Below are 24,958 nucleotides of genomic sequence, written 5' to 3' on the forward strand. Positions count from 1 at the left end.
TGAGAGAGACGGCTGATAGGCGCTTTCTACCTTACGAACAGTGGCTGCTGACGCGTACCTCGGACTCAAAACTGATTACGGATCTCTATAAGTTGCTACAACTGCCCTCTTCACACTTCTATAACCCGGGGAGGGAATGTTGGGAAAGGGAGTTAGGGAGGACACTGAGCCCTAAAGAATGGGAGCACATATACTATAGAGCACGGCATTCGGCATACCATATGGGTCTCACTGACACACTGACTAAGGTCTCCACCTACTGGTACTACACACCTGAACAGCTTCACGAATTTGACCGTAGCAAGGAGGACACGTGTTGGAGAGGGTGCGGGCACCGAGGCACACTTACACACATTTTATGGGATTGCTCACTCCTGGAGACTTACTGGAGGGAGGTGCTGGATGAAATTGATACCCATTTTGGCATTGAACTACCACGCTTCCCTGCATACACATTGCTGGGGCTCCCGAATGGATTGATGTACCCCAGATTGCCATTGCGCTAGGTTCAGCGGTTCAAAATATCCTGATACACTGGCGCACTGCCACGACGCCCTCTGTCACGGGTTGGCTCCATAGATTGTGGCACGTGTTAGGCATGGAGATGTTGTCGCTCACAGTGGCGGGGGATATAACGCAATTTACTGAACTTTGGCAGCCATTTCATTCTTTGCTGCTAACGGAATTTAAAGAAATCACCTGTCCCAAGTACCTCCGCCTCCTGCGGCTCACGAGCCCGGCAGCACAGGCCCTGTGACTTGATGGGAGAATCACCTCCCCTGTAGGAGGCGGCTTTGATGTACACTTTGGATAGAGTCAGTGCACTGGACGTAGGGTGGGGAGGAGGGAGGGGGGCTGGGATCCGGGAGTTGGGAGGTTGGGGGTTTTTGGGTGGGCGTTGACAATAGAAATGTTATCTCATGCTGCGACAATGCATACCATGTATGGCTATGGTGGATTGGTACACACACATTGCACTTGGTAGTTCTAGCTGGGGATGGGGCTCCATCTGCCTTAACGTAACATAAGCGAGTTGCCCTGTGATGGAGCACTTTGCCAGGGCCGGTTTCGGTTCCCAGTCCGGCCCTGGAGCAGGGCGTCTTCCCTGCCTGCTCGGACCAATCCCAGTGCTGCTCTGCAGCACGGGGATTGGATGGGAGTCAGAATCCCAGGGGCTGCCGGATCCCAGGAAGATGAGAGGCGGCGAATGCGACGCCACGCTGGAGGCGGCCGGCCGCAGCAGCAGCATAAGGTGCTTTTTAAAAATGTATTTATGGCAGTCTCCCACCCCTGTGCGACCCCTCCCGCCCGGCCACTCGCCCCACCACCCTTTGTTTAAGGTGGCCGCTGGATGTAACTTAGATAAGAGCTGAAAAAACACCTCCCAGCTATCTTTCCAAACAATGGCTGACTGTATTTTTGAATTTGACATTGTACAGATCTCCACTGCCTTTTGGTTCTCTCATCATAGGGACACATTTAGGGCCTGATAACAAATGTAATGGAGACACTGTTAATAATTAGCACACTCAATAAAACTCCTTGCCACAGTGACTTGGATTTATCTGTATAATATTCATCATATGTTACAGGCTTAGCCTTTCCAAAAGGAATGTAACATGGGGATTTTGGTGCATTCTGAACATGGTATTTACCAGCCATTTCCCCCAACTTTGGGGCATATTACCAAACAGGGCGATAGGCAATTATCGCCGCTTTAGCTGCTGTTTTCGGGTGCTAAGCGGCGATAATTCTATCGCTCTATTAGCAAGCTGTCGCTAACAGCAGTTAGCGACAGCTTTAGGCGATAGCGAGCGGTTTGGGTCCCGCTTTGCATGTCAGCGATATTTATCGCTAATGACATGCAAAGTGGGTGTACCCAACCTGTTAGCGACTGAAAGCAGTCGCTAACGTCGCTATCGCCTATTAGCAAGGCAGGCGTAGCGCTGGAAATATTCCCGCTATCGGCAAAAACTAACTCCTGCTCTGACCAGTTCTTAGCCATGTTATCCAATGGGAGGTGGATAACATGGCTAAGAGCAGCCTAGTTAGCGATAAATATCGCTAATCGCTGGTAATATGCCCCTTTATATCTGTATGCTAGCCAACAGCTACCCTGAGAAAATTGGGGGATTTGAAATTCATTGTACCCAGGGGCATATTATCAAGACAGGCGATAATGGGCTTGATAATATGCTCTATGGAATTCCGATTGAAGCCCATGTTTAATGTCCTTCACATTTAACATGGGCTTCAATTGGAATTCTATAGACCATATTATCAAGCCAATTATCGCCGTTTTAGCGGCAGTTTTCTGCCGCTAAAACGGCGATAATTTTATCGCCTGATAATATGCCCCCCAGTTATAAAACAGTGGTTTGTTCTGGGGCGGAATTATGTATCTCTCTTGTAGTCAGACGCTTAAACGTCTTCTAGGGTTGCTACTGTTCATCCTTGTTCTCTGTCTTTCTCAAAGTTATTTAAAAAAAATATATGCTGATTGACATCATTTTGTTATTGTAATATTCTATAGATGTATTACTTATTTTATATATACATATTGATTACATTTATATGGCTATTTATACTTATTTTTTAGATAACGATTACTGAACCACAACGGAAAATTACCTCAAACTTGTTCATTTTGCAGTGTTAATGAATTGCTTACTATATTAATGAGGTTCCCTCGCACAGAGAGGTAAAAGAATTTCAACCTCCTCATTTTAAACTGCCGATTAAAAGAAAGACACAGCTGTCTCCATACTGATTAACTGCAACGCTTAGCTTAATGTTTTCGTAGCTGTCCGCTTTTGCCACCTGTCCACTATGAATCCTAACTAATATGATAAGCCACAAAGAGCAATCTTGGTTGATCGGTATTTCCTCATGGAGTGTATTTCAACACATTGGTGATGTGAAGTATCTCGCATAGTGAGAAGTATTCAGGGCTGGAATGGGGAACCAAAAGCTGCTCTGACAAAAACTCGCAAACCAACGCCACTCCCTTTGTCTCCTCGAACAATCTCTCTCTTCCCATCCATTCTTGTCTCTCTCTATCGTTCTCACAGATCACCCACTCCCTCTCCAGCCCTTTCGCCCCTCTTTCCCTCTCTCTCTTGAAGCCTCCCCGTGCTGGCTGCAAATATACCTTAGGGAACTAGGGAAAATAACAGAGGCACCAGGATTCACCCTGGGATAATGAAAAACAGCCTCCAAGAGCTCCAGCCCCCGGGAAAATGCCCAGTGGAACGCAAGCCCAGTCCGGGCCTTCCAAGCACCTTTCTTTCTATTCCTCTACTGCATGGTGGATGTGTTTCTCTAACACAGCGATGGACTGCTCTGTTTCACGCCATCCTCAAACATATTCTAACACCACTTGCTTTATATTAGTCCTGCACTTTATTTGGATATAGGACGCAATTACTAGGGTAAAACACCTTTACAAAGCAACTTTCATTCCGCATACCTTCACTCCGCATACCATTACAACGAAAGTACCATTACTCCGCAATACTGTTATATCGCACGCCATTACATCTTATATGCTTTTACCACGGGAAACATCCTTTACAACGCAACTTTTACCACGCAGTGTCTTTACATCGCAACTTTTACAACGCAAACCATTACAACGCATTGCGCTGGGGGTGCTCTAGGATAGGGAATAAAATACATTTACTATCCAACACCTTCCCTAGTGTCCACACGGACTGGAGTTAGAATAGTAAATTACACTATTCACTACCCAGCACCCCAAAGCGCTATGCGTTGTAACAGCATGCGTTGTAAAAACCGCGATGTAAAAGCATGCGTTGTAATGTCATACATCCTTTTACAACGCATGCTTTTACAACGAAATTCGTTGTAAAAGCATGAATGGTAAAAGCATATGTTTTTAATATTTAAGTTTAAGGTAAGTATATGGTTTTAGTTTGGGGGTGTTGAGGTATATGTTTTAGGGGTTCAGGGGTATTTTAAGGGTGAGTTGGGGTTATGGGGTACAGGAGTATTTTAAGGGTTCAGGGATAGGTTTGGGTTTTTGGGTACAGGGGTATTTTTAGGGTTCAGGGCTAGGTTTGGGTTTTGGGGTAAAGGGGTATTTTTAGGGTTAAGGAATAGATTTGGGTTTTGGGGTACAGGGGTATTTTTACGGTTCGGGGCTAGGTTTGGGTTTTGGGGTACAGGGGTATTTTTAGGGTTCAGGGCTAGGTTTGGGTTTTGGGGTACAGGGGTATTTTTAGGGTTAAAGGATAGGTTTGGGTTCTGGGGTGCAGGGGTATTTTTAGGGTTCAGGGCTAGGTTTGGGTTTTGGGGTACAGGGGGATTTTTAGGGTCAGGATGGGTTAGTGTTTGAGGGTGCTGGGGTATTTTAAGGAGTAAGGGTGGGTTATGATTATGGGGTGCAGGGGTATTTAAAGGGACTAGGGTGGGATTAGTTTTTAGGGTGTAAAGGGTAATTAACACATTAAAAAATTAAATATATATATAAATATATATATATATGTAATATTAATATATATACATATAAATAATACAATATAAACAAAAAAATATATATGTATATATATATATATATATATGTATATATATATATATATATGCTATATGTGCATATATATATATTTTTTTTTTATAAAGTACTTTTACAAAGTATATGACTTCACCACACATTAATTTGCATTGTAATGGCATGCGTGATAAAGTCAAATGCATTGTAAAAGTTTGAGGAATTATTGCTTTGCGGAGTAATGGTACTTTCGTAGTAAAAAATGCGGAGTGATGGTATGCGGGATGAAAGATTTCGAAATAACATCATATATTCATGTGTGCGTTCTTATGGTGTGGCTTTATGTCATGCACCGATTAGCTCTTTGTTAGCGTGGCTAACATGCACATGACCCATTGCTAAAAATAGCTTTCTAAACAAAGCTTGTTTGTCTTACCAGAATTACTCAACTTGTTTGCCTTTTGATGAACAAGCACTACTTGTTTTCTGTTGCAGCAACACAAATAGGGAACAATATGTATAGACATTTCAATGTTACTTTTCTTACATTGTACATCCGCAAAATATCTGAGAGTATAGATGGTTTGCAAATGTTGTCAAAATATTGGTATGCTATATGAAGCTTGTTGCCCAGTGAACACACTGTCAGGGAGTAATCAGGAGAAGGTGTTGCCTTTCAGGCCACACTAAGGGGCATATTTACAAGCCCTTTTCGCCAAGGGAACAATACGTTGTACAACGTTCCTGCTGTGATAGGGGCTCTGCCTTATTTACAAGGCCCCCCAGGATATAGCGGCATGGAATAGCAAATTTAGCGGCACAAAAATGGAAATTTAGCGGCACAAATATGGAAATTTAGCGGCAATTTTGTGGCATTTTATGTGGCCATTTGTCCTAAAACAAACACAGATATCTTAGTTTTTTTAGTTATTTAACAACATGTATATTTGGTTTATTTACAATGTAGACACTTAGTTTCCCTCGAGCGTGTGCTTCTCAATTATGGGCTGCTGCAGTTTCACAGCAAATCTACAACTAGGAAGGAATAATTCTTCCCTGTCCATATTTTATTGTTTCTTGCTCCCTGTTCCATCCTTCCCCTGCTGTTGCAACAACACCTCCTCACTGTACAGGAGTTTTATCCAGCTAGTACTGCAGCCACTACGTCTGGTGCACTACGTGATTTTAACATGGCAGCTCCCAGTCTATGATATTGAGTATTGTGAACCAGTAGTATCTCGATTGCTCTTAAAAAATTAAAAGGCTAATCATAATTCTACTTAATACATTTATGCTTGTGTTTTCCAAAGGTTTATATTTTGGAATTCTTTTTTAAAAGATCCCACGCTGGCCTTCCCTACACCTCCATTAGTTATGGGGATGTTCCTTCCTCCTTCCCACCCTGTATATGGATTTACTCTAACCGTATCCAGACTGGAGGTGTGCCTCTGCGAAGTTTGTGAATACCCTCAGTCATACGTTTTTGTGTGAACAATGAACATCACATTTCTGTGGCACGCCTACTCCCCTCCCCCTCCCCTCACAAGGGAGTTTATTTACTATAGAGTAACTTTTCAAACTACATTTTCGTATCGTAAATATAAAATGTTAAAACGCATTCAAAAATCATGCAGCCCATGCGGAGTTTAGGTGCTCAAATGGATTTCTGAATTAGGCCTGGCAAGAAGATTGCGCCAATAAACTGGTGGCATTGATTCTGTGCGCGTGCAGACAGGAAGTGCACAGACACAACTCTTTCAATAAAAAGAAGGCGCTGGCTGGAAATCTAAAACAAGTCAACTTCATATCCCTTGTGGTAAATTTAAACCAACATTTGCCATTCATTTTTTAGAGCAATAATGCAGCAGGAAAGGTGGCACGAACAAATAATGCGATGAGCTTGGAATCTGTGCAAAATGGGAGCTAAGGATGATGGGTAGCCTGCATAAAAGAAAAACAATATAAAGGTGGAGCTATCTAGTGAGGGAATAAGGCGAGGCTAAACCCTCACAATGTCATGAAATGCAAACATTACACCATGTCACAGAGCATCAATTGCCTCTGGCCGCTGACGTATTCAGCAAATGAAAACCAAGGTATCACAGTGCCATACAAGTTGAAATCAAGTGAACCATGTATTGACCGGAGACTCTTTCCCCTGGCGCACTGTGAAGACGCGGGAACCGCCTGACCGCACCAACTGCTGTCCACCAACTGTTGCGGATTGTTAAGGACTGCTCGCCGCTCCCGCTGCGCGGGAGCCGCTTCGTCCGTGGGGGGAACAACAGACCCACCAACGCGGGAAACTGCCTGGCTGCCGAGGGAGAACAACATCAGTGGAGGAGGCTACAGGGGTAAGCGCGGCAGGGACTCACTATCCCAGGAGTCCCTGCATGACCACGAGTCATCGGTCAGCGCCCCCCTGCGTGCCCCGCCCCCGCCGGCAAACCGCTAAGAGTGAAGCGGGAACCAGCCTGTTTGAGACTCTTTCCCCTGGCGCACTGTGAAGACGCGGGAACCGCCTGACCGCACCAACTGCTGTCCACCAACTGTTGCGGATTGTTAAGGACTGCTCGCCGCTCCCGCTGCGCGGGAGCCGCTTCGTCCGTGGGGGGAACAACAGACCCACCAACGCGGGAAACTGCCTGGCTGCCGAGGGAGAACAACATCAGTGGAGGAGGCTACAGGGGTAAGCGCGGCAGGGACTCACTATCCCAGGAGTCCCTGCATGACCACGAGTCATCGGTCAGCGCCCCCCTGCGTGCCCCGCCCCCGCCGGCAAACCGCTAAGAGTGAAGCGGGAACCAGCCTGTTTGAGACTCTTTCCCCTGGCGCACTGTGAAGACGCGGGAACCGCCTGACCGCACCAACTGCTGTCCACCAACTGTTGCGGATTGTTAAGGACTGCTCGCCGCTCCCGCTGCGCGGGAGCCGCTTCGTCCGTGGGGGGAACAACAGACCCACCAACGCGGGAAACTGCCTGGCTGCCGAGGGAGAACAACATCAGTGGAGGAGGCTACAGGGGTAAGCGCGGCAGGGACTCACTATCCCAGGAGTCCCTGCATGACCACGAGTCATCGGTCAGCGCCCCCCTGCGTGCCCCGCCCCCCGCCGCCACTCTACAAGAACAGAGGAGAGTCCGTCTTGTGGGACGCAAGCGGGACGCCGGGCTAAGCCCGGGCAAAGGGCGGGCCCTCTACGGCCCTCATCGGCCTGAGGAGGCTGGGCTGGGCCAGAGGTCCTGGTTCCTGATCCCCGTAAGTTGCGCTCTACATCTTTATTGTTCCCGTATTTTCTATCTAACTTATGATGGCAACTGCTGCTACTAGCCCTGTCGTAGTGGGAGCAGATAAAAATGTGGCCATGTTAAACCGTACTTTGGATGATTACTTCTTGAAACCAGCCCCTGAGGGTAACAAGGAGCTGCTGTTAGCAGAGAGGAGGGCAGATCGCCGTCGTTCAATAGAACGCATAAAAAACAGAACTTTTTCGGAACCTATAATGTCCGTTACTTTGGATGACGATCTGATTATTAGCTCAGCAGACAATTCAACACTAACAGCCAGCGTGCCCTTGCTCCTTCAAGACTGTTTAGCCCCAGCAGTGTCACCCATTCTAAGCCAACAAGACTCATTACCTGTGTCGAATGTCCCCAATAACACCCCTAAGAACCTGATTTCACCTACAATTAGATCCGGCAAAGTTGTAAGAGGAAAATGTTCGCGGCCAGTGTCTCTCAAAATAATTGGGCCCCCACCGTCTAAAAGGAGACGGAAAATAACATCAGTAAATAAGTCCAAACTAAGCCACTCAGAGTTTGGCAATAAAGCGAAGATTGACTCTATAACGTCTTTGGGAGGCCCCGCCACCCAACAAGCAATAGTGGCCGTTTCTCCGCCCCCAATAACTTTGTCTCAAGCAACCACAGAACCAGATATTGCCTACACTCAAATGGAAAAAGACTTACAACCAGCCTCCTTTAAGTCTCTTTTGGACAATATCGAGTTGATTGTACGCACTTACACACTTGCATTGGCTGAAAGATTTAAAGGGTTGGAGTCAAGGTTGGGTAAAATAGAGGAGGACCTGACCAAGTTAGGGAATTCTGTCCAGTCAGAAGGGCCTACAAAAGTGCAACAACAAAAAGTTATCACAGCAACGCACCCTCCCAATAAAAATGTTGTTGTCCCTACACCTCCAGTACCTCTTAACGTCAATAGCCAGGCGGTTGTAGCAACTCCAGCTGCCCCTAACTGGCCACATGCGGCCACGATAATACCTGACGGCATCAGCTCAAATAAATCCCTGCCAATAGAACCGTTATTAGCTCAGGGAAGATCAACTGTTGCAGCCACAGTCAGTAACGCTGCCACTACAGTTAATGCCCTGATTAGAGAACCTAGCACCCTTCTGGATAGACACCCGAGATCCGCTGGGAATGTGATCAACCGGGGGAGAGGTGAACAAACTAGGATACCACCTATGGAACTTCCACCAGAAGCGTTGCCGTACGTGGTTGTACTTACTGGGGTCCCAGAGCTGATGAAAGGAAAAAGAGAGGGATTTTTTCAATTAAAAAACAAAATAACGCACTGGCTTTCGCTGTACAGACCCAAACCCAACCTGGTAAATGGCGAAATAGTTCATGTTCGGCGCATGTCTTGGCTGGGGGGCAGAGTAAAGGATATAGGGGGATATATTGTGGTCATAAACTTTAGGGATATAAAAGCAGTACAACATATATTGAACTGGCCTTTTGCCAATGAGAATAGTTGTATTGTACCACGTCCTTTGACGTACTTTTACCCCAGATCTGCTGTACTTCCCCCACAAAACCCAATTAACAGCACCTATTTTACCCCCCAGTCACTAATTTTGGAGTCCGCATTGAACCCCGCATATATGCCCTATTTAGCTCCGCCACCCGCAATGCAGGCGTGGAATACGATACCATTAACCCATAAAATAGATGCAAAGGGTAGCATGTCACATTTGATGCCATTTACTCCTCTAGAGCTTTATAATAGATTTGAGGCCTTTAGTGGTCTTGAGGAATGTGACTGATGTTTAAAGTGTGTAGAGGGAGTTTGGGAGGGTGAAATTGTTCCCCGTGTTACAACGTCACAGGAAGAGAATGGTACCAGCTGCGATGAAACAGAAACACATACCACTGTAACATATGCTGATACGAATGGTGGTTCACCCGCTGTTTTATCTACAATGCCTTTTAGGTTCAACGCGGTGTCTCCACCATCTTTACCTGCTATTGTGTTTAATAATGGTGCTCTTGTAAGTGATGTTATCAAGGATATATGCACGAAAAATTGCCATGACGATCTTCCTAGCACATCATTTGTACCTTTGGACCTTTCACCCGTAGATACCAACTCTTCTGTCTTGTATGAGGTTCATGCTCTGACTCGAGAGCCATTAGTATCGGCTGCAGCAAGCACTGTGGACACGGGGATCACACACTCTGAAATACCAACCCCAACTCCTGTACCATCTATCAGTGAAAGTCTCACATGTCCAGCATCAGCCGACTGCGTGAATTTAATTTCATGGAATATAGCTGGCTTGGCTGACAAGTTATGTGACCTAGCCTGGTTATCATTTATTAAAAATTTTTCCATTGTATGCTTTCAAGAGACGTGGTTGGAGGATAGAAATGTCCATATAGAAGGGTACTTAAGCTTCACCATTCCAGCGGTTGCCTCGACCAGGGGCAGAGCAAAGGGGGGATTGGCCACCTTTATAAACCTGGTATTGCTCTGCAATATCAGCATATATCATACTGATAATTTAAACATTCAGATGCTTGATTTAAAAAATGGCAAGAAAGCCCTGACTCTGGTCAACTTCTATAATGCTAGTGGTTCTGGTGGCTGTGACATTATATCGTTAACAGACCTACTGAGAAAAAACACACACACTACATCCCGGAACCTGTTGATAGCAGGTGACTTCAATGTTCACCCTTGTGGTAACCCAGGCTCCACCCCAATGGGCTCCTTGGGATGTAATAGTGTCGAAGGCTTTCACTTTTCTCACACTAGGGGTGGCAAGAGCCTAAATGACTTAGTAAACGGGAATAACCTAACAGTAGCCATGTCTATGGTTCCTGATACCAAAATCTCTGATATTCCGACTTTTAAAGGACATGGTCAGGGATCCTTTATAGATCACATACTTCTATCCTCAGATCTTGTACAACGGGTCCTGCAATTTACCATTCTCCTCAGCGTATACAGTGATCACAACCCCCTATCTATTGGCATGGGTGGGTTTTTGTTCACCAAACGACCGCCTGGTATTGATCGAGGTACGCTGAGTTGTATAAACGGTAGACGCCGTATCAAATGGACAATGATAAATCAAGACAGTTTATATTTTAATATAAACAGTGCATGTGAGGAGGAGCTGATAGCATGCTCATCTCTTGATTCATCCCCTATGAATATTTTGTCCGGGTTTGCGGGTATGGCTTCTAAAATTGGTGACATGCTATCAGCACCAATAAAGGGGCAAAGCAGAAAGCAGGTCAAATGGTTTGACCACAACTGCTCAAAGGCAAGTAGAGATCTGAAGAACGCTTTAAAAACTAAACCTAGACATCCTGACCTGATAAAAAGTCTTTGTGTGTCTTATAAGAAAGCACTAGCCGTAAGAAAAAAGGAAATTAAGGCTAACACTATAGAATCCCTCCTTGATCCTACAGTGTTGGGGAATAGTAGTAAGTTTTTGCAAATTATCAACAAACCATTGTTTGATAACCCAAATGACACAGTTTTAGGTACAAGCATCTCAGAAGGAGAGTGGGTGTCTCACTTCAGTACAATTTTTAAGAGTAATGAGCATAGGGCAGAAAACGCCCTTTTAATATCACCTGTAAACCAATTATGCTTTACAGTAAATGAGGTTGTAAGGGGGATCCAGGGTCTAACCAGTAATAAGGCCCCGGGCCCGGATGGTTTACCACCGGACCTGTTTAAGTCTAGCACCTCTTTTTGGGCTCCCGTCCTCACGGCAGTAATAAATGCAGCCGCTACAACGGGGTGCCCAAAAACGTGGGGCCTATCGACCATAGTCCCCGTTTTTAAAAAGGGCGACCGCAGCAGTCCATTATGTTACAGGCCGATATCCTTAATAAATTCAGTAGTTAAAGTGGTAGGGGGGGTAATACTTAACAGGCTATCTACATGGGTAAAAGACAATAGCATCTTGTCTCCCATACAATATGGGTTCAGACCTGGCCACTCAACCATTACGCAATGTCTGAACCTATATTTGATTTTAAGTAAATATACCCTGGCTAGACAAGGTACTGTCTAAATGGCATTTATGGACCTGTCGTCCGCCTTTGATTGTGTGGACAGAAGCTTATTATGGGCCTCTTTGTTGAGAATGGGTGTGGAGAGGAATCTTGTCAACTTCCTAGCCGACTTGCACTCGGATACTAAAGCTAACGTCCGTTACACTCAAGACCTTAAAGTAACGGACGAATTTAGAATAAATCGGGGAGTTCGACAGGGCTCTATTCTGGCCCCATTCCTCTTTAACATGTACATAAACGAACTGGAGGAATTTCTTTTAAATACAGAAGCAGACTACCCCCGTGTCGAACACAAGGGGGTGCCTGTGCTCCTTTATGCAGACGATGCAGTACTTATATCTAGGACAGCAATCGGTCTCCAAAAATTATTAAATTCCTTCTTTAAGTTTATGGAGTCACGTGGCCTTAGCATAAATAATTCCAAGTCCTACGTCTTGAAAACAGGAAAGGGCACCGGGAAAACTGACTCCTTTAGTATAAATGGGGAGAAAATCCCTTTAACCAACTCTTTCTCATATCTTGGGGTACTCTTAGACCATAAATTAACGTGGGGCCCCGCAATATCCAAAAAGAAGGGCGAAGTAACAAGGGTAAACGCGGCCATTCTTGGCTTCGGGAGAAAAATTGGCAATTGCCCCACGGCCGCACTACTCAAACTTTATCAGGCAAAAAGTGTTGCTGTTGCCTGTTACGGTAGCGAGCTCTGGGGCTATTGTAGGATAAAAGACCTAGAGGTCGCAGAAAACAACGTCCTGAAAAAGATATTGAGGTTGCCAAGGGGTACCGGGACTTACTCCGTACACGAGGAGCTGGGGGTTCCATATCTAAGCGACAGAATAGCAGTCAACCCGGTTTTGTGCTGGCTGAATTGTTGGCTTAACACCGACATTCCGCTTACACATGCCTTGTTGAAAGACGTCTTTTCCCTAGATGGTAGGCTTAAAATTCAGTGGGTGAAATATATAAGGGATTGTTTGTCGGCAATAGGCCGTTCTGATCTGTTTTATGCCCCTAATCTAATTACAAAACCCGATGTTGTCTCAGTAAAAAACGCTATACTATTAGCAAGATGTACCGACAGAGAAGAGGTGGAGATACAGAAGGGTAGTGTCAGGAAACATTTATTACTCAAAACCTGCCCACAAATGGAGCCTTATCTGACATGGCCTATGACTAGTTATGAACGGTTTCTGTTAATAAGGTTCCGTTTTGATTTATATCATCTTCTACTGGCGGTACCAAGGGGGGCACAACGGGGTGAAGTGTTGCCAGCTTGTGGCTGCGACAGTAAGTCTCCTCAAGATCTGGCACACTTTCTTTTTATTTGCCCTTATTACTCTATCCCACGGAATTTATACCTTAAACCATGTCTTAAAAAACTGAATTTTTTACAAATTAAGCCCGCACTTTATTACCTACAACTACTGAATTGTGATTGTACCTTATTCGTCTGTAACTTTTTAAAAAAAGCTATTTGTTTTAGGAAAAGTATGGACGGATAATTACGCTGTGAATATTTTAGGTGTTTTTTAACTAATATAGTAATTTATGTTTTTAATCTTACATTGCTCATGCTCATAGCACCCGCTGTACCTTCTCTTTTTTGTACTGTATTCTGTGTCCTTCATTTGCCATATGAAATGTATTGTTTGGAACTGTTTTAAAATGTGTATCTTTGAACTGTACTTTTATGATTGTATGTTCTACAATCAAATAAAGACTTTTGAATTTGAATTTGACTGTAGCAGTCAATCACAAATGTGGCTGTTGAACAGAGGTAGGTAGTGTTAAAAAAAAAAGGTGATGGGTACTTGATACTGGCCGACAATAACTCGGGAGGATGCCTCACACCCACCCTTCCAAAGTAGTTTGAGGCTGTTATGCAGACCCCCCAGGATATAGCGGTTTTTGTAAAAATGCAGCGCGATTTCTACTAAAGTTAGGACTCCTAACTTCTGTGAATACCGAAAAGAGTAAGTGTCTTCTGTGAATACCAAAATGAGTAAGTGCCTTCTGTGAATACCAAAATGGTAGTAAGTTTAGAATTTTGTCTTAAGTTAGTTCTGTGAATCGGGCCCTAGGATTTGGAAACACATACACCATTCACCTTTCTGAAGAAAGAGTACTGTGTGAATGTGCTTCAGGCACCAGAATATCTACACTCAACTGCCTATGAGTGTTGTGAAAAGCCATATGTGCAGGTCCCAGAGAATTGTCGCTGTCTATAGACACAAAGTAAGCAATTAAATAACTCTAAGTATGATAAAAGTGAGTGTAAAGAACAATACCCTTTTTTCTGACTCAATCTGCAACTTAAAGACAACCTCTCTCTTCTGAACGATACCATAGTCCTCATTCACCAAGGCAACTTACACTTTGGATAAATTACACTTTTGAATAAGTTGACTCATTTTGGGCTATTCACAAAATCCGATTATAAATTGATTCTAAGAGTGTAATTCACCATCAGATTTAGTGAGTAGCCAAAAAGTAGTAAACTTACTCAAAAGTGTAAATTACTCAAAAGTGTATAGCCCATTAGCCCTGTAATTATTGTGGAGATTTATAAATATTATGATGAATAGTCAGAAAGTAGTAAACTTACTCAAAAGTGCAAATTACTCAAAAGTGGACTCAGGCCCCCATATGATTAAAACCATGGGTTAGTTCTAGCAAAGAAAATACAAGACTCAGCCGCGATTTGGAGGCTCTTGCATGACAATCATTTAGACCAGATACAAGACTCACACAATTTGGTGTGACATGTTGGAGACTCCACTTCACCTGAATCCTTAGTCCTTTCTACATGTGTAGTCCTTCACTGGTGCACCTAAAATTAGTTGTTTCTGATTGCCAGATCATTTATATATTACATTGTGCAGCAGTCAAGATAACCAATTGATGCTCCCACAACTCTCTCTCTCTCTCTCTCTCTGATTGTAGTGCACAGTTGGGACAGCTGGAAGAAATGAATCAATCACCTGTTGGTTACTCAAGCGATAGTGTTACCACTGCTATATTGATTGATTTGATTTCAGAATTTGCAAGGAGCAGCAGCCACTCAACTGTTGGGCAAAGGGGTGATCACAGTGATGAGTGTATGAGCTGTTGTTTTGACTGTCCATTGGCCTGTTTTATCATTTTTGTGGTCTGTTTTTCGCTACTGACTTCTCTGAAATTACCACAAACATTGCTTGCAGCAAGCACATTGCACAACCTTGCAAAACATGTGTACAGCTTGTCTTTACTAGTTGAAAACTGCCCTAGTTTGCACATGTGGGCCAATTTGATAGCTATCTGATTTGTGTGGGGTATTTGGAAAGTGTTGCAGTCTACAAAGTGAGATGTGGAGAAAAACAATAGACCCTGATGATGTGTGCAAAGGGGTGTTGCCATGTAAGGCTCATGTGTGTTATAGCTTAATGGTCATACCCTTGGAGTTCAGGTTCCTTTCAGATGCCCCTTCACATTATTTCTCAACACCTTGTAGACCCTCTCAGGTACCCTTACAGCACTATTCCCTTGGACTTTGAGAGGTTTAGACCTCTATGCTTTCCTTCTTTGCTGGGCGCGGTTTAGGCTATCAATTACATGACCCAAGAAGGCTCTTGACCGAGCTTCTGAAATGGTGACACCTTTTCTTCTTATTTTTCCCTAGCCTATTTAGTATGTCCTTTAAGGAAATGCCTGATTTCTGATGTTCTTTTTCTAGAACCATCCTTTTAGATGGCATTCTACTTCAGGTGATTTAGATTTGCCCACATATAGACAACAAATTTGTGACTATTCCCTGAGCATCAGATACTCATCTCGCACTTTTGCATTGTGGTGACTGAATTGCTTGTTTGCTAACATCGGTCCACCTCAATTTCTTCTGTAGGTTGGGCCTGCCTGTTGTGATTATGTACCTTTACAGCATGGTGTAAAGTCGTGTATCTTAACTTCATTTTCAATTTGTAATAAACCTTCTTAACCCTAGCTACCAATTCCTGGTCCTCATTGTATAGCCAAATGGGTTGCATTGTTAATTGATGTTGATTGTTGAAATACTAACTCTACTCACCCCTCAGTGCAGATAAGAAAGGTTAATCGGATGAAGAGATCTGGTGAGAGAGTGGGCCCAGAAAACAATGGGTCATTTTTGAATGGCGGCTACTTTTAATTTGGTGCACCTGCCGATTTTCTTTCCATGTCTGACGCTGGCAGTCACGAAAAAAGTATTTCATAACACTAACACTTTTAGACTAAAGACTATCAGGGGTAACGGAAGAGAACAGAAAAACCTACAGAGGAAGGCATTGATGCTGGAACAATTTTCAGTGTTGGGTGCTGCATCAAATTCACATTACTTAAGACAGGTATTGTGAAAAATCCAAGTGTCAGACAAAGAACAATGGTAGCAAATGAGTCATGCCCGTTAAGCAGGCGAATGGTACGGGTGTGGTATGTAGGCCTGAGTGAATTTCGGAGACCTCTGTTGCCAATATATAAGTAACGGATCAAATGGTAGCATGCTCTCATTTACAGACAGCACATTTTTTATTGAAATGGCTACTAAATTTGCACACACATGAAGTTTTAATGATAAAACTATAATAGATAATATGTGAGGCGTTGCTGAATATTTATCATGTTCAGATCATCAAGTATCTTGCTTTGTTTTGATCGTATTAAACCTTTGTCCCCATCACACTTCAGAATTACAAAAAATGTGCTTTATTTCTGCTTTCCTAGCTGCTGATAAAATTTGAAACATTTGTAGAGTTAATCTATTGGTATTTAAATGTTGTGTGTTAAGGAAAAATAGACATCATTCATGCTTTCCTTTGTCACTCCCTGGACACCAGCAAGATTGTCACAGTTCACTTCAGAAAATCCTCTTAATTTTTATTCAGAGAAAGAAAAGTGAGCACTATTCTCCATGTTAAAAGAATAAGCAGCAATTTGTCATAAGATACAACCTGACGTTTGACCTCTGACTTTGAACCACAGCAAATGTGACAAGATAAAATCAAAAGTTAAAGACATCTTTATTGCTCTTTTGCCTGCTGAACTCCAGCATTGCTTTTCTGGGGTGCTGCAAAACCCCCCCCGGATCCCTGCTTCCAGTGCCTGTGAAGGGTGGTTCTAACGTTTGAACAGGGTTTTAGCAGTTTCCTGAAATGAAGGTGTTTGCAAATTTGCAGCTACTGTAATTGCAAAATGAATCATAGTGAAGATCTTAGACGCCCAATTGCCCATGGCTTACTCCAGGCTCACATAGGCACATCAAGAAGAAGCTAGGACTTACAAGAAATAGTTCTATGTGTCTTGTGGTGAGAAATTATCTTGTAAAATTAACAAGTCAAGTGCTTGGAAACAGATGTTCAGTGGTATAGGTACTGGCCTTACCACTACATGGCTAACACTCTACCACTTGTGAGTATCCAAAAGTGACTGTAATTTTGAAATTCATGTACAACCTTGCACCTGGCAGAAAGTGTTGATATATCAAGCAGTGTTTTTCCTTTGCATCTTCTTTGGCTCCTTCTGGAGTAATTGAGCTGATAAATATCTACTATGCACCTGTGCACTGCAGTAGTACCTGAGAGACATGAGGCAGCATTTCAAGCATACCATACTGGCTTGATACTCTCCATCAATGCTAACTTCATGTCCAGAGATTTAAGTGCTAGCTGTGCCAACACATGGCAAGAACTTTACTACTTGTGAATGGTTTATAATAACCGTAATCTTGAACAACCTTCACCAAAAAGTATCTGGGAGAACTACTACTGTTATGCCAAGCAGTGTGCTCCTATGGCCCCTTGACCAGTTCTTAGAAAGCTCTGCCTACTAGACATAGACCTTAAAAGTGCACTCTTCGCTATGCGCAGAGCCAATGTAAAGCTCTACATGCCCCAGTGTTTGGGCCACCAGAGCATCATACATTTTTATATATTTCTGCCTGCCCACAGCATAGGCAAGGAATCAGACGTAAAGATTATTACATTTGTATTAAATTAACCTGAACTGAAATGTCAGCCTAACTATAACGTCCCTGTAGCCTTTGTTTTTTTCTGGGAGTTTCTAAGTGTTTTTAAATGCTAATTCCTAACTAGAACATCCTTAAAACCAGTGTTTTTTTCAGTGAATTTCTAAGGTTTTTTAAATGCTAATTCTTAACTCATAGGTCCCTGTAAACTTAGTTTTTTTCTGGAATTTCTTAGTTTTTTTAAGTAGTAGTCGAATTTGCAGAGTGGTGGAGAAAGGGGGCTGAACCTCCAACCAGCACTCAGGAATTTTATTGCGTAGGGCCTACAGGAAGTGCCAGGAGGGCTTTTTGTGCCCCCAAGGTCCGTCAGAGGAAAAGTGGACTTTATCCCCCAACCAGTAGTGCACAAGGAAGCACGTTTGCATAGTGGTGGAGAAAGAGGGGCATGGTACCTCTTAGCAATCCCATGGTGTGGGGCTTACTGGAGGTAACAAGAGAGGTAGTTGGCCCCAAGGATGCCTTTGTGGGCCAACTACCCCTCCTGTTACCTCCAGTAAGTCCCACACAGTGGGATTGCTGCATTCTGATAGCAGGCCACGCCCCCTTTCTCCACCAGTCTGCAAACGTGCCTCTTGGCACACTCTTGGTTGGGGGATAAAGACCCCTTCACTGCTGGGTGTCCTTAGGGGCCAACTAGCCTACCTGGAACCTTCAGTAAGGCCCTCACAGTGGGATTGATGGGAGGTGGTCACAGGCTAAACTCAGTTTCTCCTCCACTCTGCAAACATGCCTCCTCGTGCGCTCTTGGTTGGGGGATGAAGTCCCCTTGCCTCTTGAGGGTCCCTGGGGACCACCTATCCCTACTGTTACCTCCAGTAAGCCCCATACAGCTGGATTGAGGTGAGGTGGTCAGAGGCCATGCCCCCTTTCTCCACCTCTCTGTAAACGTGCCTCCTGGCACACTATTGCTTGGGGGATGACGTCTACTTTACTTCTGAGGCCCTCAAGAGGCAAGCGGACCTCATCACTCCAACAGCAGTGTGCTGAGACATAGCAGGAGCTGGCCCTGAGGTGTGGCAGTCCCCAGGGTCCTCCTTGGCTCCATGAGGAGGGTACTGCAGACCCCTCCATTGTAGTGTGGAGCCCAAGGGATGTGGAGCTCCTTGGGGATGTCGGGCTGCCCTGCGGGCCCCCTGCCTTCATTTCATGTTTAGCCTTGAGTAGGGGGCGGTGCCCGGGGTACAAGCAAGCCCAGCGGGCCCACCTGCATACATATTTTATAAGCGCCCCAAGGACGTAGTGGTCCTATGGGTGCGTGGGCCTACCCAGCATTCCTTTCTAAATATTGGCCCTAGGGAGTGGTGGTCCCTGGGGAGCGGGGGTGCCACATGAGCCCACCCCACATACATAAAAGCATTGACCCAGGAGGTGGCGCTCCCCAGGTCTTTCATAAGCCCAAGGACGGGGTGCCCCTTGTACTCCCCTCCTACTTTTATGTTATGCCCCCAGGACCTGGCACACCCGGAGGTCATTTAGAAGCTAGCGCAGGAGCCTGCACTTTTTCCTTAAAAATCGCAAATATCACAATTTTGTGGCAATTTTTTTACAAATTCTTTTTTTGGCCTGGAGGGTCCAGGGGGTCCCCAGGGCCTAGGGGTCAGGGTATTACTACCCTGCCCCATTTTCTGCTTTTAACTTCCTGGATGAAGTGTTGGCAGTCAATCAGAGCGCTGCATATCACTGCACAAGTTTGTTATTTTTCACAAAGTCGTTGTGGCCACAGATACCACTAACTATATTTTCTTAAATTTCTCCACAACTACTGAACAGATTTACACCAAATCTATCTTTCTGCCGAATTGGGTGTAATTCTGTCCAGTGGTTCGGGATACAGGCGTGTCTAAAGGTCGAATAGTAATTAACATGGAAAAATGCACTTTTTTTGGCACCCCTTTTTCTTGGCCCATGCTTGACAGATCACCCTGAAACTTTTATTACATAAGACCAAACTTAACACTTTTTTTAGAAACTTTTGTAAAGATTTGTCAACAGGCACAGAAGTTATAGGCAAGTCAAAAAATTCCTGTCCTATGGAAACATGGTCCTAACTATAACTACCTACTGGCATATACTACATATATATAGTTGTTGTGTTTTTATAATAGGTATGAATGAGAGAAAAGGAGGACAGGGAATATTTGAGAGATTTCTAAATGTTTATATATGTTTAAAGAAAAAGAAAGAAAAAATGAAATATTGTTTTGTATGCAAAAATATGTTTTGAATATTTGAAAGTTTCAAAATTAAAAATTAAATAAAATATTTATATATTTGTTAAATATTATTCCGCTTATATTGTTTTCGTGGTACTCTTAATTTGAAACAATACAGCTTGAGAAGACGTTTTTTGTGTTTATTTTTGGATGAAAAAACGATGGTCTGGAATGTGTCCCTGATCGATCGTCATTGGCTGAGATTAATTCTAGCATTCATGCTATCACTTTATTATTGGCATGAGTCAATCCCCTAAGTGTGACAGGAATGCCCCGGTGTGGGCCTCTTGCTCTCTGTATCACATAATTAAAGCTATACCTCTCTACTCAACTAAAGCAAAACCAGGCAGAGGAGCCCCAGGGGTGCTTCTACCAATGTTTGAAAGGCAAGCAGGAAGAGGAGCACATTGATGAAGACACATAAGTAAATGTGTTTTGACAAACATGACCTTTTCCCTTCACAAGAAAGAGGTCGAAGGGATAGCTTGTAAACATGTTTTCAAGTTTGTTACCTGCAACTTTATGAGTGAGTGTATTTTGTCAAAGGTTATGCTTGACTTTATTTGAAACAAACATTAATTTCAGATAAAGAAAAGCAGTCTGAGCTTGCTTGTGGTCTTGCCTTGGCCACTGGGATTCAACTGTTCCTTATAGAGCAGGACCAAGACCCTGAGGTATGGAGCCATTTAGCATTTCTTAAAGGGGGATCACTATTTCGACGCATTAAGAAATGCTAAATGGCCTTTTCAGATGCACAAAGGGCCAAAACTGGTTTAATTTGTGATTTCTACACTGTAGAAATCGCAAATTATGACTGCGTTTTAGGAATCGCAAATAGGGATTATCTATTTGAGATTCCAACAGCACATGTACAAATCATTTCCTAAATGTGAATTGGGTATTTAGGAAATGCAATTACCATTGACTTCAAGTTTGTGGTAATCATGTGCAAAATTAACAATGCATTGAAAATGCATTTGTTTAATTGAGAAATGCCCTAAGGCATATGTGCACTTAAATGTGCACTGGGAAATTTAGGGTGCCTCTATGGGGGCCTTAAGCCCAGAGGCACCCCTGGCTTTGCATTTCTTAAATTGTGATTTCCTATTAGGAAATCACAATTTTGGAAGTGCAAACCAGTTCCTATTCCTCCCATATGCAGGAATGCAATGGCAGATCCTATTTGCGATTCTCTAATAGCGATTCCTAATCTGTAGGCATCGCTATTAGGGAATCGCAAATTTTTTGCATATTCTTATTAAATAGAGATTCCTACAGAGTCACTATTTAAAAAATGCAAACAGGAACCTTAGTACATCTGACACCAAGTCTTATTTGCATATAGCTGGTATTTGCTTAGAATGGCATTGTGGGGGAATGGTCTGGAAAGTGGACCAAGAGCAATTTTCAATGGCTAAAATTTATTTCACGTTCTCTGTTGACCACTTTCTTGTTTGTTGCACATGTAATATATGATATTGTGTAATTTTATGTGCAGGTAAATATCAATCTAAGTATCTATTCACATGTTGTGAATAGCAAATGTGAGCTTACGTCAATGCTAATACATGAAAGTTTATGCACACCTACATTGCCAGTAAATCAAATAAAATAGCACATTGACTTGGCTACATGCAATAGAAGGCATAGGGAGTTGAATTTATGTGCTTGAAATTATTATTATAATTGCACAAATTAGGAAGCCAGCATAAACCCAGGGGTTCAAAGGCCAAGGTCAACAATTTAGGAACTAGGCAAAATCTCCTTCCAGGGTGGAGGTGGATTTGGTGCTGCAGGCCCTAGAAGAGGATGGGTTGCCATTTGGACACCCAGATAGCCTGGCAGTCATGAAAAGTAAATCTGAAACTCCAGTCACTGAAACGTCTGTGGGGCACCTTGGGAATACCTACCAACAGGGGAACTAACATCTGGCATTGCATTGTTATGCATACTCTCCTGGCTCACCTGCAATAAACTGACAAATAACTCACTCTTCAGAAAGGGCGTGTGGTGCAGATTCAGAAAATTTAAGAGGATTACCTCATTGTAACAATTCTTCTTTCATCCTTTTTTAGAGTGTCACAGACCCAGGCTATATACGAGACGCTGACTCGTTGGTGCGTACCTGTTGGTAAACAAAAGGAAGCTTAGAGACAAAAGGCTCTGGGATAATTCCATAACATAGATAGTTATGAGCTCGGTGACTCAAGAATTTAAACACAACTTTGATAGAGCAATAAGTATGATAGTAAACAGATCAATCTTCTGCAAAGTAGGAATGCCCTCAATAGCCACTATTAGTCAATTTTCTAAGTGTGTGTCATTGACCGTGTGGGTACAAAGGCGTCAAGTGAGATGGATGAACACCTGCACATTTAGAGTATGGCGGTTGAACTGCCACGTCAGCGGAGGATTGTCCTCTGCTGACCTCGTAGAGAAATACCCATTATACTTAGAGATCTCTCCTCCACTGAAGGCACTGAAACTTTGCTGATCAGGCACCATGCTTATAGCACCACTCAGCAGAGATCCTAAAGCGGTAGTTTGTTACTGAAAACAAAAAAGGAAATATCCCTGACAAGCTAGGAGTTTTCTCCCAGCGTGGGTGGGGTGTTTCTTTGGTTTCCTGTTTGTGACTGCCAGGGTTTCACTAAAGATCTTGTGCAGGTAAAATGTACTTGCAATCATTTGTTCTAAATAGGACATATTGGGCCACATGCATCAAAGTCAGCAAATCCTAAATAGCGAATTTTAAGAAATCGCTATTTAGGACTCGCAAATGCCTTTGCATGTAGGAATCGCAAAAGAAAATTGCGATTCCTACAAATTCCTTAATTGCGACTCGCAAATTGTGAATCACAATTAAGGAATAGCTACCAATTCATTCCTATGGGCCTAGAGGCCCATAGGAATGAATAGTAATTGCATGCGCAATTTGGGGGTATTAAATAGGTACTCGCAAATACATACATTCTAGCATGGGAGATTACATGTATTTAGAGGCAATAGCAGTTTCCATCTTGTCTTGAGAGGAAAAGGCAGGTTCTGTGTTGGAATTTAGATGTAAACTTGTGTGGCAGTGCAACATCCTCGGTTTCAGGAAACCTATCCATAGCAGTAGTTTGTGCTGATCTGCCAATGGTGCTGTATGTTCCACCTCTGCAATTGTCTACTCAGGGGGAAAGTCCTACAATAATACCGTTGAGAAGAAGTTTGAAGATCTCTTTGACTTAACAAAGAGGGGGTGTGGCCAAGCAACATGGCTGATAGGACGTGAACCCTGGAGCTCTCGGCTAACTCGCCATCAATACTACATAATCCTGAATAAATCCGCCTGAAATACATAAATGACATAAGGCCCTGCAGATGACTGAGGCATCGGAAAGTGGGAGTTGGTGCCATTTAGCCCCTTGCTGGCAGAAATCATTGAGAGCTGTTTGTGTCCAGAGTGGGGACTTCGGGCCTCCAACAGCCTGTGGCAAACGTCTAATTATTCATGATTGGCATGATCGAGACCCGCCGTAATGCTCACCTGACTGAGGGAGAGCATAAATTGAGAGGACGACTGGGACAGGGCCTGGACCATTGGCCGGGGCACTTACAAGACAGAAGACGGCAGGTGCTCCAGAACCTTGAGGCTGACAAGGCGCGTGGCGGCCCGAGCGGAGCTGAACGGAGCAGACTGCAACGCAAGAAACAGACACAGAACCGATCGCAGAATCGAGCCTGAGAGGGCCTGAAATGGAAAAACAGGAGCAGGCGGCAGGCATCCGGGGGGCGCGACCTGGCACCGGAAAGGCAGCAAACTGTTTGGAGGTGACCAGTGGGTGCCGTTGGTGGCCCAAGAGGGAACGCAGTCTGTGCGGTCTGGTCCTTGGCCTGCCCATTGGCGTCAGGGGGGCTGCGATTAGGTGAAGTTGACTGGAAAGAGTTGGCTGAGAGACCTGTGGCTTCTACCGAGATGTCTCTCATAGAACTGGGGAGGCGTAATTGGGCAAGAGAACAGCTGATGCCTAAGGGAAGGCCTGCTTGGTTCTGTGCAGGCCCAGTAGGACAAAGGCCCTGGCGGCAGAGATCAGACAAAGGGGCTGTACTGAGAGGCACAGAAGTGGATGGCAGACCCTGGGGAGCAGCTGACTGGATCTGGATTCCAGAGGTGAACGGTGGGTCCTGCATGTGGCGTTGACTCTGTGGGTAGCGGACTGGGCCCCGGCATACCTCCGTGGTGCCTGGCGGGCTGGGGGACAGAGAAGTACACACAAGTATTTGGAGAGTGCTGGTCAGGCGAACCATGACTTCTACTGCGCTGCCTCATGCAGTTTCGGGGGCACTCCCAATTGGCGTAAATCTGCAACAGAGAATAGAACAGGTGGAAAGTGGGGGAGGCCCGCTCTGAGTGGCGATCAGCAAGGGTAACTTGGGGACTTACAGGGGGGCACCGATTGAGGGTGTGAAGTTAAGAATATGCTGTGGGGCTCCCGTGGGCGGAAGAGAAGACCTGCCTTGACCACCTGCAGAGAAAGAGCAATATGGGAAAGGAAAGACAATGCGGGCGGCCAGCACCAGTATGATCACCCAGTACACCACCCCTCAGCACCCCACTCAAAGACTTACAAGGCAAACAGGCCCCAGTGAAGACAGAGAGATACAAGAGTAGAAGGAACCAACTAGAACAGAACTGGTAGCTGCAATTCAGGGATCTAGAGCCACACAGGAACAACACATTCAAACAGTATCTGTTGATGTGAACCTGCTGAGAGAGAATTTACGTAAAGTGGCAGATAAAGTCAGGCAGCAGAAGGTAACATAGCGGATCTCCCGGGAAAGGTGTCCACTCTCAAACGGCAGATGGCACAGAGGACTATGGT

General features: G+C 44.2%; 1 protein-coding gene across 1 annotated transcript in view; it reads right to left on the minus strand.

Moving 5' to 3' along the window:
• Window positions 1–24,958, minus strand: part of LOC144772934 (P2Y purinoceptor 8-like) — a 378,444-nt gene that overhangs the window by 226,425 nt on the left and 127,061 nt on the right. Inside the window, exon 2 of the mRNA XM_078657632.1 lies at window positions 22,131–22,215. The gene's annotated coding sequence lies outside the window, so the exon portion shown is untranslated. The remainder of the gene's footprint in view (window positions 1–22,130; window positions 22,216–24,958) is intronic.

The sequence above is a fragment of the Lissotriton helveticus genome, chromosome 8 (genome assembly GCF_964261635.1).
Source record: "Lissotriton helveticus chromosome 8, aLisHel1.1, whole genome shotgun sequence".
NCBI lineage: Eukaryota > Metazoa > Chordata > Amphibia > Caudata > Salamandridae > Lissotriton > Lissotriton helveticus.